The sequence below is a fragment of the Panthera leo genome, chromosome F3, assembly GCF_018350215.1.
Source record: "Panthera leo isolate Ple1 chromosome F3, P.leo_Ple1_pat1.1, whole genome shotgun sequence".
NCBI lineage: Eukaryota > Metazoa > Chordata > Mammalia > Carnivora > Felidae > Panthera > Panthera leo.
In genome coordinates, this window is record NC_056696.1 from 68,525,990 (window position 1) to 68,540,052 (window position 14,063).

Consider the following 14,063-nt stretch of genomic DNA (forward strand, 5'->3'; position numbering starts at 1 on the left):
CTCTCTCTGCCCCTCTCCTGCTCATTATCTCTCTCAAAATAAGTAAATATTTAAAAATTAAAAAGTAAAATTCTTAAGTAAATTTTTTTTAAAAAGAACACTTTTATCAAAATAGGAAGTGAAAAGACAAGCAACACGACATGAGAAGAAATTTGCAACAGATACGTGACAAAGGAGTAGTGTTCAGTACAATCCACTAGAAAAAAAAAAAAAAACAGTGAGGAAAAGACATGAGTGGGTATCATAAAAGTGAGTCAAGGATGGCCCCCTAGGTTGTTTGTTTCCGTACAGCAGGCTGGGACCTATAAACTCAAAACCTGCCAGTAAGTACCAAGCTCAAATTTTTACACATCCAGTTGTTTTAAACACTGTTCCGACAAGCTGTTAGCCACTTAGAGCCACGTGCCTGTTTTGCATACTTCACGAAACTGCACCCAACATCCACTGGTCACAGAGAAGATAAACCCTGTGGCTATAATGACCCCAACCTGCGGCTGCCCTTCAGAGCTTTCTGACCCAGCGACTCCCTGCTGGGCTGCAGAGCAACGGACACCTAACATCTGGTCTCCTCTCCATCTAAATGCTCCGGAGTCTCTGGATTGTCTAGTTCTGAGGGCCTTCCCCACCTACCAATCTGTCAAAGGTGACCCAAAGAAAGCCTGTGTGTGTGTTACTGCCACCTCGTGGTCTTATCTTTTTCCTCGCTCTGCCTTGACATCCCTCCAGCCCCAGACACTTGTATTTCACAGTCAAGAACTACAGATGGCCAACACACTATATGAGACGTTGAACCTCGGAGATGTGCCGATAAAGCCAGGACAGGACACTATATAACTCCCCTTTCATGGCCCGAAATCAAGAAGCCTGCAGTGTGAGGGGAGATATGGTGCTGGTACAAGTGGAACTGGCGGCATAACCACTCTGGGTAAAGATACGGCACCATCACATAAAGTCGAACGTGACACACCCAAAGCCCATCAATTCTACTTGTAGGTAAATGTGCCCAAGAGAAATTTTTGTACAGAAACACCAAAAGGCACTGCTCGTAACCACACTGTTGGAAATCGCAAAAACAAACAACAAAAGCAAAACTAAGCAAACAGACCTAGAGATTGCATAAACGTTCAGCAGCTGGAGAATGGACAATGATACACTCACATAATGGACTATTATGTGGCAGTGGCAATGAATGCTGGTGTCCCCCCGGGATAAGCACGCTGAAGCCCTCGTACTGGGAAGCGCTAGCACTCGTGACTGGGATTGGGGGTGCAGGAAAGAGCCCCCACGGAGACCCCTAGGCCTTCGGCCACATCAGAAGTCTACCCCCAGGAAGGGGACCAGGCTGGCACCCTGCTTCCAGCCTTGAGAACCTGTTGTTTCTAAACCCGTGGTGGCTTGTTAAAGCAGCTTGAATGGGCCAAGACGCTTAGCAACATCTTTGTGAAAAGTCCAGAACGCTAGACAAAAGTTAAAAAACGAAAGTAGTGTTATATCGCTTAATAATGAATATAAACGTGAAAGTCCGTTGCAGCGATGGAAGAGTTGTTGTAAACACAAATCAGGATGGAGACGAATTCCGAGGGGCGGCAGCGGTGAAGGATGGAGACTCATCCCCACACTGAAGTCAGTGGGTCGGGCGGTGAGAGGGCGAACACCGAATGACCTTCGAAATTAAACGGGCCGTCCGAAAAACAATAAATAAAGAAACGGGCCATCCGAGGACCAGCGGTTGCGGCGTCGTAGTAACCAGCCCCGTGCACTTGACCGCCACCGAAACCCCCGAGGCACCTCGCGCCGCGCCAGGCCGGGAGCGCACCCGCGGGCCGCCCCCCGCACCGGCACCCCGGCGAGCCCCCGGCAGCCCGGGACGGCGGAACCCCCGCCACCGCGACGCAGACAAAAGAGGCGCCGGTCACGTGACGCTGCCGCCCACGCCCGGCGCGCCGTGACGTCACCACTCGGCGACCGGGCCATTGATTCCCGGCGGCGGCGGCGGCGGCGGCGGCGGCGGCGGCGGTGGCGCGGCTACGTGGTGGGGGCGGGCGGGGAGGGTCCGCGGCCGTGGCAGCCTGTGGGGTCGGGCCGCGGCCCGGAGGATCACCGCACCGGGTAAGAGGCTGTTTCCTTCTCTGCATCCCCTTCCCGGCCGGAGCGGCTGAGGAAGGGGGCGCGGGGCGCGGGGCGGGGGCGGGCGGGGAGGGTGCGTGCGTGCGCGTGTGCGCCGGCCCGCGCGCGCGCGCGTGTGCGCCCGGGGCGCGCGGATGCTCTGGCGCGCGTGCCGGCCGGAGCCCAGCAGCTGGGGACCCGGGGCGCCGCCGCCCTGGGCGCGAGAGCGGCTGGACGCGGGGCTCGCGGGGCTCCCGGGCCGCGTCCCCGCCCGGACTGCCTGCGCCCCGCGGCCCCCCGGCCGGCCCGCGCCGGCCCTGCGCGCCTCCCGCGGGGAAGGCGTGGGCGTCCGCCGTGGACAGCCCGCAGCGGGTCGCGGCCACCGCGCCGAGCCTCGGCCTGGCCCTGCTGCGGGAGGCCTCGTTGCGTCACCTCCCCGTCCTCCGTCCTCCATCCGCCCGGCGTGATTCTTGGGCCCCGCTAGCGGGTAAGCCTGCCGCAGGTGTTCCGTGTGATGTCAGAGTTTGGGAAACTTGCCTTTCCAGAAGGGATACCTGTCCTTGGGTTTTCCGGGCAGCGGGGGGGGCAGTCTCAGCAGGCGCCTAGCCGGGAGGGCAGGGCACTGGCACACAGAGGTCCCTACGGTGGCTGCTGCCGGAGGGGGAGGCCGAGTAGGTCACGGGGAGCGTCAGATTGTCGAGCGAATGTGGGCGAAGGTGCCAACTCCATCTTTACCGAGCAAGGCTTGTCCCCCTCGCGTCGAAGCATCCGAATGTCTTTTTCTTTATTTAACAAACACTTGCGTGCTCGCTGCACGGGCCGCAGAGAGGTAAGAGTGGAAAGGGGCGTGAGCTTTGGAGTCAGGTGTGCCGTCTGCCATCTGTGCGACACTGAGTTATTTAACTTCTCTGCTCCTACTCGGGCTTATCTGCAAAACGAAGGTAATGATGTCTGCTTTGCACAGTAATTGTCAGAATCCGAAGTGCCAAGCTGTTGGGAGTAAGGGCACGGCACCCAGGCGCTTGAACTTGCTCCCTTGCTGAAGGTGCCCCGTTGCTTCGGCGGATTGAGAGCGGGGAACTTTTTGCTATTTTGGATGTTTGCTATTCTGCCAGATACCATGAAGCAGACTTGGGGGGGGGGGGGGATCTCAAAACCCACAATCTCTCCACTAAAGACCTCATAAAATTGTAGAACTGGAAAGAGGTTAGGGCTTCACTTATTAAGTAATTATTAATAATTGCTTCTTATCGAGTACTTGCTGTGTGCCCGACACTGTCCCAAGCGCTTTACATACACTAACTTCTTTCATTCGTCCGGCAACCCAGTGCAGGAAGTAAGCATATCCCCATTTTGCAGATGCAGAATAGGAGTCTCAGCCACAATCCTGAGACTAGTTAATGGCAGAACTGGAACTTGAACCCAGAACCCAGGCTTCTCAGGCTGTATGGAGCTTGAGCCTTGTTATTTCTCAGTGATGAGAGAGAGAGAGAAAGGGAGAGAGAGGGAGAGAGGGAGAGGGAGAGAGAGGGAGGGAGGGAGAGGGAGAGCACGCCCTGGCAGTGTGAACCTGTGTAGGGGGATAAGGGAGGCATAAGCAGAGCTTAGAGGGCCAGTATTTGCTGCAAGAATAATATTTCAAATTGTTCAGTGATAAATTATCTTTTATTTTACATTTTACCCAGCATGGTCCAGATGTGAACCGAGATTTGGCCTTTTCACCCAGAGAAAAAGGAAAGGCTCACGGGCACACAGTGCTGAGATCGTGGGCACACAGTAGGTATTTGGGAAATGCCTGTGGAAAGAAGAAAAAATCTTGAGGTATTGTTATTTCTGCCAGACTGAGACCCATTGCTCAATACACAAAGGCTGCCTTAAGCCACTGTTACACAGTAACAGTATAATATGAGCATCTTTCCTATTCATGGACTTAAAGATTTGGTGGGTTGTTTTTTTTTTTTTTAATGTTTGTTTATTTATTTATTTTTTTAACATTTATTTATTTTTGAGACAGAGAGAGACAGAGCATGAACGGGGGAGGGGCAGAGAGAGAGAGGGAGACACAGAATCCGAAATAGGCTCCAGGCTCTGAGCTGTCAGCACAGAGCCTGACGCGGGGCTTGAACTCACGGACCGCGAGATCATGACCTGAGCCGAAGTCGGCCCCTTAACCGACTGAGCCACCCAGGCGCCCCAATGTTTGTTTATTTTTGAGAGAGAGCGTGCACACGCCAGTGGGGGAGGGTCAGAGAGCAAAGGACCGAGAATCCAAATCAGGCCCTGTGCTGACAGCAGTCAGCCCGATGCAGGGCTCGAGCTCACAAACCCGGAGGTCATGACCTGAGCTGAAGTCAGACACTTAACTGACTGACCCACCCAGGTGCTCCCAAGGACCTAAAGATTTAAAGCTGTGTCTCAGACCAAGATTGGAATTCTGATCTGTGACCAACTGATGAGAGTTTTCAAATACGTGAACAAGAGAATCTGAGCTCTGGGCATCTGTAGTGATCTCTTGAGATATAGCAGTTTATTTTGCTTTAACATCGTAGGTTTGGACCATATTGGGTCCAGCTGCCTGAGTTAAGTTTTCTGGAGAACACCGGATGATTGTTTGGTATAGAGGTAAAGAGTTCAAGATACTAGCTTTGTGGCAATATGAAATACTTAGGAAAGACCTGTGACTAATGGGCATTAATGTGGGAATAGTAAACTGGTTTCAAACAGTTGATGTTGGTGGTGGTTTCCGTCAGCTGTCGTTCTGGGTTCTATTTGACGATGTCTTAGGGCTGTAGAGTGGATTATACCAACTCACAGGTTTATGTTCCTCGCCCATATAGACTTACACGCCCCCCAAGTTCCTCCGCCCGAGAAGCTGTTACTGCCTCTGTACCCTCCCAGGTGCCCTAAAGCACCCAATTCACCGTCTTCATCAACCGTAATGGGAGAAACTCTGCCAGGGTGTATGCTCTCATCCCCCCGAACCCCGTCACCACCACACGCAGAGTAAAGCTCTTTCCCAAAAAGAGGGTGCGTTAACCCAGTCGTAGATGGCAGAAACCCAGTGTGAACTCAAGCAAAAAAGAGCCCCTCCGCCTTTGACAATTTAAGTGGAGGTCCAAGGATGAGCCTCAGGTGGGGCTGAAATAATGTCACAGACTCTCGGCCCTGCCTTTCTCTGCTCCTTTTTTTGCTTATTGGCCTCATTTTCTGCTGTTTTCTCTGTACGCACCGGCAGCCCCAAGCTGATGACTTTGCAGTGCTCTTCTGCATTGTAAACTGGTCACTGTGGACAAGGGGACGGGGACACCATAATTGGACAGGTGTGTCACGGGCCCACTCCTGGGATGCCAGAGTAAACCGCTTGTCCGTACCCACGTGGAGTGACTGCCGCGTGTACGTGTGCGCGCACCCCTGCTCGGATCCTGCTTCGAGGCCCTTCCGGAGCCTTCCGACTGGGACGCCCGCCCTGGTTTTGCTTGTCCGTCAAGTTGTTGCTGTGTGGCCCTGCTCCTGTGCCCTCTGACCTTTCCACACCCGTGCTCCCACCGCATCCGCCCTTCCCCACGGCTTCAGACGATCTGCTGTCGGGGTTCAGGTCACGATTCTCCCAGAAGCCTCCCTGGGCCTCCGTCGATGGGTTAGGCCCCCTTCTCTCTGCTTATGGATCAACACCGGAACACGGCCCTGTTGTAGATTTGAGGGCCCCCGTCCTTAATTGGCGATATTTCTCTTAACACTTATAACCCATCGGTGTTGCGTGGTTGTTTGTTGCCTGTCTCTCCTCGTTAGAACATCAGCTTCGGGGCGCCTGGGTGGCGCAGTCGGTTAAGCGTCCGACTTCAGCCAGGTCACGATCTCACGGTCCGTGAGTTCGAGCCCCGCGTCAGGCTCTGGGCTGATGGCTCAGAGCCTGGAGCCTGTTTCCGATTCTGTGTCTCCCTCTCTCTCTGTCCCTCCCCCGTTCATGCTCTGTCTCTCTCTGTCCCAAAAATAAATAAACGTTGAGAACATCAGCTTCATGAGAATAATGAGTAAAAGCATTTTTGTTTCATTCACTGGTGTGTTTCTAGGACCTAGGACAGTGCCTGACACGCAGCACGTGCTTGATAAGCATTTATTAAATGCATGAATGAAAGTCTGCCCACAGGGAGAAAATGCTGCCATCGTGTTGATGAGGACTCCAGTCTGCCTGATAGATTCAGTTCTCCCTGTAAATGTCTGCAGACGCCAGGACTCCGGGCCCACCCTGCAAACGCAGAGCCTCTCCCCGTGTGCCTGCACAGGCCAAGGTCGGGCCCCACGGAGAAGCCACGTGGAAATTCCACCCCGTGAAATGTTTCGCTCCCCACTCAAACCTTTCTCAACAATGATATGGTGTATATGGAGGCTTTTTCCATAGTTTGAGGCTTTTCCTTAGGGTATTTATTTTTAAAACATTTATTTGAGCACTTATAATGTGCCAGGCATTGTTCTAAGCCTTTTATAAATAACTCATACTTTGATTGGAGTTTTGGGATCAAGAGTTGTGAACTTTAACATTTTTTTCCTTTTGAATACCAGACACTCAAGAAAGGCTAAAAAATCCCAATTAGAAAATTCTAAAAGAGATGAGACCTGCAGCTCACCTCACCCTGCAGAGGCCGGCCTGTGGTGCGTGCCCCCCTGACCTTTCTGGGGTTTTACAGTCGCAGCTGTTAAGTAAATGAAGTTCTGTGTGCGTCTCTGGGCTGCAGACGTAGAGGTGCCCGGGTCTCTCTCAGGGACTTACTGCGTTTCGCCCCCGTGCAGCTCTGCGTGGCCATCTGCACCTCGCCTCCCCCGTGCGCTCGTCCGGGCGCTTCTGTTCCCGGCCCCGCGCTGGCTCGGGGTGTGTGTGGCGGCCGGATGGGGGGCCAGTGGCGCTTCGGCCCCGGGGCTGTGCGGTGTTGGTCTTCCGCCCTGTCCCCGGGAAGGCCCACGTCTGCCCTACGTACAGAGCACGTCTGTCTTTCCCGGAGAGGGGCCTTACCTTCCAGAAGCCTACCTGTGCCATGCCCACTCCCGACGAAAAAGGGAGCGGGTGCCCTTTAGTTTCTTCTTTAGCACAGAGTAGTTCTCCTAGAAATAGACGCTCGGGGTGAGGGCCGCTGTGTAACCCCACGCTCCCCTCCAGGCACCGGGCCCCGCCTGTATCTGCTGCGGCCTGCGGTGCTGGGCTCGGTCCCGACGCGCTTCTCGAAGACCGCGTGCCCAGCACCCTGCCCAGCGCCCTGTCCGCTCCGGGACCGGGCGTTTTAACGAAAACCGGAAAATCTTTGTTACATTGAAAATTACTGTCTGGTTTTAATGTGTATCTTTTCTTATGATTAAGTTTGAGCTCTTTACAGACGGTTACCTTGTTTATTTCCATTTTTTTAAATTCTCAGTCAATATTTTGTCTATTCACTTAATTGCATTTACGTTATTTTTTACAAATTCTACAAATTCCCTTAAAAAACCTGAATGTGTGCTCCTTATAAAAACAACTTTATATGCCGTGGATATTTTTCTGATTTGTTGTTTGCCATCTAATTTTGGCTTTTTCATTAAACATACAAAACCTGCTTTTCGTTATTCTGTAGACGAATTTTGTGCTTTTTGATTTCTTCCTTTGCTTGCAAGCTTTAAAGTGTTTTTTTCTCATTCTGTATTCCAGTATTTTATGTTTTGCTTTTTTTTATTATTTTAAACAGCTAATACTCCATTTTATTTTAGATTTTAACAAATATTTTATGAAAATGCTGCATCATGTTTTAAATAAAATCAGTTTGAATTAGATGGTCTATATTTTATTTTACATTACATTAGTGCATATATGTTTTTCCTTTTTAAAATAATTTATCAGAATATCAAAGCTTGTTCCACAAAACTGAGATTGAAACATATGTATGTATAATTCTTTTAATTTTAACGTGCTTAGCATATCCACGAATCGCCGCACGGCATAGTGTGTCTCTGTGGCTGCCCATGTGGGGTAAGAACTCGTCCATGTGTAGCCAAAGGACAGGTGGAGCCCCTCCAGCCCTTATGTGCTGTTTCCCTAAGACCCTTTTTTATTAAGATACAATTACGTGCAATAGACGGCAAATACTTCAGTGAATATTGATAAATATATATGTCCGCTAGTCACCACCCAAATCGGGAAATTAAAACCTTTCTATCACCCCAGAAAGTTCCCTCATGCCACTGCCAGAAACCAGTCTCCTCAGAGTCACCACTGTTGTGATGTCTGTTATCTCCATACATCAGCTGAGCTGCTGTAAAATTTCACACAAATGGAGTTCTACAACGTGCACTTCTGTGCGTGGTTCTTCCGGTCGGGATCAAGCGGGTCGCGCGTGTCATTACCCTGTGTGTGAACGGACATCGGGTGTTTGTGCGTTCGTCACATGACGGACGTTGGTTTGTTTCCAGTTTGGGGCTCTTAAGAATAAAGCTCTATGACCATTTTCTTCCTCTTTTTTTTGTTGAGGTACGAAACACATTGCTACATGAAGTGTAGCATTTTCAAGCACGTGGTACAATCGTCTTACGTACATTCACATCGCCAGCCAACCGTCCAGAACCTTTTCTCTTGCAAATCCGAAACTCTGTCTCCATGAGGTGGCAACTCCCCCTTCCTGCTCTTGTGCGGGTCTCTGTTAGCCTTCTTCCCTTCTTCCGTGGCGCCTTTTTGTGGCCGCTTCTTTGTATCTTCCTGGTAAGTGCGTGCCTGGGAGTATAGTTGCTGGGTGTCGGTGGTGGGACGCTTAGCCTTAGAAGGAGCGGCCAGTTTCCACGGTGCTGGCACCGGTTCGTGTTCCCGCCGGCAGTGTATGAGAGTTCTAGCTGCTCCGTAGCCTCCCCAGGTTCAGATACTGCCCAGGTGTTTTTATTTGAGCTGTTCTGGTAGCTGCGAAGTGGAGTCTTACACTGTTTCCACTGCTACACTTGGAGCTGCTTTTTTTAATGCTTATTTTTGAGAGGGAGAGAGACAGTGCGAGCAGGGGAGGGGCAGAGAGGGAGGGAGACACAGAATCCCAAGCAGGCTCCAGGCTCTGAGCCGTCAGCACAGAGCCCGACGCGGGGCTCGAACCCACGGACCGTGAGATCATGACCTGAGCTGAAGTCCAGAGCCAATCATTTAACCGACCGAGCCCCCGGCGCCCCTAGGCTTCGCGCGTCGTAAGGGCGAGTTTTATGCCGTTTGTATTTGTTTTCTTATTCTTACTGGACCCTCCCCCCCCATTTGAGGGGTGGTAATGCTTTATAACAGGAAACTTGAAAATTGCAGAAAACTGTTAAATTGAATAAAATCACTGGTAACTACGCCTGTCAGACACCCATACTTGTTGGCGTGCTTCACACAGCGCCGTGTGGCTTATCCCGCACACAGGCCGGTGCTGGGGTTGCTTGATTGAGCAGCTCGGCCCTGTCCCGGCCTCCACTCTGCCACCCCAGGACATCACCTGTTGGCAGCAGGAATCCTTTGTCACAGGAAGCCCTGACAGCTTTTTGTGTTTTCTTGGCCAGAATCGTCACATGTATCACTGGCCGGAGAAACGGAATCGCCAAGAGGAGGTTATTAGATGCCCCACAATCCTCCCTCCGGGTCTGGGGAGGAAGCCTGGCCTTCTCCGAGGAAGGTGGGCAGAATCGGGCTGCCTCAGAAAGGAAGGCTTTCTTGTGGGGTTGGTCGGTGCCTGCCACTTGGGCGCGTTGTTTTCCAAAAGCTGAAGTTCTGTTTACAGTTTTGTGTTCTGTTCACTTGTTATGATTTAAACATCTCCCGTGGCGTTAACTCTGTAAATACCACTCTTATGTGTCATGTAACTAATTCATGGGTCTTCCAGAATTTATGTGACCATGTGTTCAACTTGGGACTTGACGGCTGTTTTCAGTTTTTCCCTATTGTAAACGATGCTGTCGCAAACGTAAGTTTTCATACTAGATTTCGGGTTTTCCTCCTCAAGATGGATCTTTATTATCATGTTCACTAATAATAACTATGCAGTCCTAGGATTACATTGTCATTAGTGGTAATGGCTGTTGGCTGTTGGCTGTTAGCTGAAGTCACGGACATACTTGAGACCTCTGACGCCCAGTGTCCAATTACTTCCGTACAACACTCGGACCCGTCGTCCAAGTAGCCGTTTCTCCCCCTCCCTTCTTGGTCTTCTCCCTCCCACCTCTTCCTTTCATCCAGTCATTAACGCATACTCCTCTGACAGGTAATTTGTCGTGTACCTTCTATCACCAAAGCACCGTGCTGGGTCACGGCTGTAAGACTTGTGCTGCTCAGGAGAGACGGACGTAACGCGTAATCAGATAGCCTGCAAATGCTTAGCTGCAGCTAGTGCTAAAGACCGTGAAGAAAGCTTCCTAGGGTTATGGGTACTATAAATCTTACATGCCTTCTGCTCCCGGCACAGGGACAAGACGAGGAGGAAACGGTGTGTGCCTGCAAGAGTGCTCTGTGGCTGTTGGACAGACAGAGCCGAAGGTGCCTTTTGTGAAGTCTGCTCAGGGGACGTTTAGCCAGGAAGCGGGGCACGCTGCAGACCTTGTCGTGACCTTGGGCCTTTATCCAAAGAGCAGTGGGTAGCCATAAAGGGTTTAAAGGACGGAGATGGCGGTGACCTAATCGTATTTGAGAACATTTTGGGTAGGGCCAGCGTGGGTTCCTAGAGTCCAAGATGAGACTGCGAAGGCAGACGTAGAGTCCCCAGCTACCACTGGGTGGTCTTATTTTTTTTGACCGATTTATTACATTTTCGTGTCTTTAGTTGTTAGTGCGATTGTTTCCCCGAATGTTTGACAGGCGTTTATACTTCTTGTTTGTGTGTGCGAATTGCCTTTTTATCAACTGTGCTGTTGATAAAAGCACAGCGTGGGGATGGCTTAAGGCCAAGGCCACCTGCTGTGAGCCAGAGTGCTGGCTCTGGGACTTCCAGCAACCTCCGTGGCTTTGGTCTGCCTCAGTTTCCTCTTCTGCAACATGGGGACCGTGATTGTGTGCCTCTCGGGTGATGGGGGTTGGAGGGTAGGCCGGCGTGCCGGCTGCAGAGCAGTGCTCACCACTGTGTGTAAGTGTCTGACACGCACACGCGCACACGGCTCTGGGTCCCACGTGTGTTGTAACGGGTTCCCTCTCTGCTTTCATGTTTTTATTAATATATTTTTAAACTGACTCTTAAACACTGTCCTGTTTTTTGAACCACAAACTTTATCTGCAGTGAACAGATGTCTTCCCTTGCTGTGAAACAAGTCAGACATTCTGACTTAGTTTTTTAGAATACTTTACAAATAGCCTTTTAATCCATTTGTAATCTGTTTTGGCTTATTACTGTAAGACAAGGCTCCAAATACGTCCCCCCCCCTCCCCCCAGAAGCCAGTGAGTTGGCGAGCTCCCTGTGTTGACATACCCTTCCTCCCTCCCTGCTGCTTTTGGCTCCCTGTCACATGTCAGACCAGTATACACGCTTTAGGGAACGTGGTCCTGCCCTGTCAGCCTGGAGCTCCATCCTTGTGTCGTACCAGACTGCTGTGAATTAAGACAGTGTAAGTAACCATTGGTCAGATACTCAGTCCTTTCTGCCCTGACCTCGTTAGAACTTGCAGTGACCAGTTACTTACTTTGGCTCAGTTCGTAAATTGTCCCGCCATCTCATTTGGGGTTGGCGTATCCTTGTACTTAAGAATTCACTCCTCAGCAGAGTTGTATACTTTTCCACATGTAGGCTTTCACATTTCTTAAGATTATTCCTAGATGTTTATTTTTTTAATGTTTTAGTTGCTGTTAAGAGTACAGTATTTTTACCCTACACATAAGAAAGAAGTTGTGTTTTGTATATTTTTCTTATATCCAGCCATATTCCTTGACTGCCCATTGGTTCTAAGAATTTTTCATTCTGGGGTCGACTGCAGTTCTGATACTATCTGCAAATAATCTGTTTTTTCTTTACTTTTAGTGTATCTTTTTTTCTGCTTTAGGATATGCTAGAATTTCCAAAACAATGTTAAGTACCATATTTTTTTCATTCTAAGACTTTTGAGCATAAAGCATGCTACTGACTCAATAATAGCCCGGGGGGGCTATCATATGAAATATATACACACCTTGTAATCACATCACAATATCAGAAATGTTACAGGTGCACCTCAGAATTGAAATAAGATAACAGTAGTGGTGGCCATCCTTACTTTATTCCTCATTTTATTGGGAATGCCTAACCCATTTTAAATATGATATTGGCTGCTGATTTGTGCTGGACAGTGTCTGTAATATTTTTTCAAATAAAACAAAAGGTTCTAATTCTGCCAGACAGTAATGGGAAAGGCGTACTGTTTGGTTTAAGTAAAACATGGAAATTGTGGCTGTGCACATGTCGTCTCTGACAGCCGGTCTGTTTCAGCTTTCTCCTCTGATAACCTCAGATGGCAGGAACCCCTGGACCGAGCAAGGCCTGTGCTAGTTTCGCACTCGGAGCTCCCTGTTTGCCCCGGCCGTCAGGATGGTGTGTCAGCTTCCTAGAGCTGTAGTACAAATTGCCGTAAATTTGGTGACTCAAAACAAGAGAAAATTGTTCTCAAAGGTCCGGAGGCCAGAAATCTGAAATCCGCATCACTGGGCCAACATCGGGGTGTCGCAGAGCCGTGCTCCCTCCAGGGGCTCTAGGTGAGCATCCCCTTCCAGTGTCGGGCGGCCGCCTGCATCGCTTGGCCTGTGGCCACGTTCTTCAAACCTCGCCTCTCTGTCTTCACACACCTTCTATACACAGAGCTGGTGTGTGTAGTCGGGAACGTCTGTGAACTCGTCGGTGCCGAAGGAAGGCTTTTAAAGATCTGTTACTCGTTCCCTCTGGAAAGAACACTGCAGATGCCTGGAGACGGCTGCGCTTTCGTTCACAGAAAGTCCGTCCACCGGAAGTGCGCCGAGAGCCCCTCCACCTCGGCCCCTTCCGCCGTCCCCAGTCTCCAGCGCTACAGCAACCGAGACGCGGGCCGAGTACACGCCTTCTAAGACTGTTATGAAGACAGAATTACAAGCTGGTCAGTGCAGGCTGGAGCGCGGAAAGAAAAAAGCGACGTCAGCATGTCGGTTCGGTAGTAAATGGGTCATGCCGGGAAGCGGCCACTTGGCACGTGGCTGTGCAGCCACCGGCTGTTGGTGAAACCCGCCCGCTCACCCGGGACACAGCGCGGACCGAGGGGCAGAGGCTGCCTTCGAGCCCGCCCAGAACGGGACCGCGCTTGTCCCCTCCGCCTCCCACGAGCCTTGGAGACAGGGACATGACCCTCGCCAGGAGCTGGGGCTGAGCCCATCCACCCACGGGCCGGGCCTTGGGAGGAGGAGAAGGCGAGGGTGAGTGGGAGGGCCCCCCTTTGGACCCTGACTCAGAGGAGCCCAAGCGGGGACCGGGAGCCGAAGCTCTCCGCCGGCCAGCGCCACACCGGAAGTGAGCCGTGCGCTGGGTGCCAGGCCGGCCATAGGAGAGGCCGTTTCCGGGGCGGGGCTTGACGCGTCGAGTCACGAGAGGGCCATCGTGTGGGGTTTTAGAAGACTAAACACACACGCCCGGGTTAGACTTGCACGTGAGGGGCGCCTGGTGTCTCAGTTGGTTAAGGGTTCACTTCAGCTCCCGTCGAGATCTCACAGTTCGTGGGTTTGAGCCCCGCGTCCCGCTCTGTGCTGATGGCTCGGAGCCTGGAGCCCGATTCGGATTCCGTGTCTCCCTGTGTCTCTGCCCCTCCCCCACTAGTGCGCGCACGTGCTCTCTCTCTCTCTCAAAAATAAAGATTTAAAAATTCTTCTTAAAAAAAGGACATTTGGGGTGCCTGGGTGGCTCAGTTGGTTAAGCGTCGGACTTTGGCTCAGGTCATGATCTCACGGTTCATGAGTTCGAGCCCCACGTCGGGCTCTGTGCTGACGGCTCGGAGCCTGGAGCCTGCTTCGGAT

General features: G+C 51.4%; 1 protein-coding gene across 1 annotated transcript in view; it reads left to right on the top strand.

Moving 5' to 3' along the window:
- The first annotated feature begins 2,017 nt into the window (after window positions 1-2,017).
- ADAR (adenosine deaminase RNA specific) overlaps window positions 2,018-14,063 on the top strand; it is a 39,989-nt gene continuing 27,943 nt past the window's right edge. The window contains exon 1 of the mRNA XM_042924545.1: window positions 2,018-2,109. The gene's annotated coding sequence lies outside the window, so the exon portion shown is untranslated. The remainder of the gene's footprint in view (window positions 2,110-14,063) is intronic.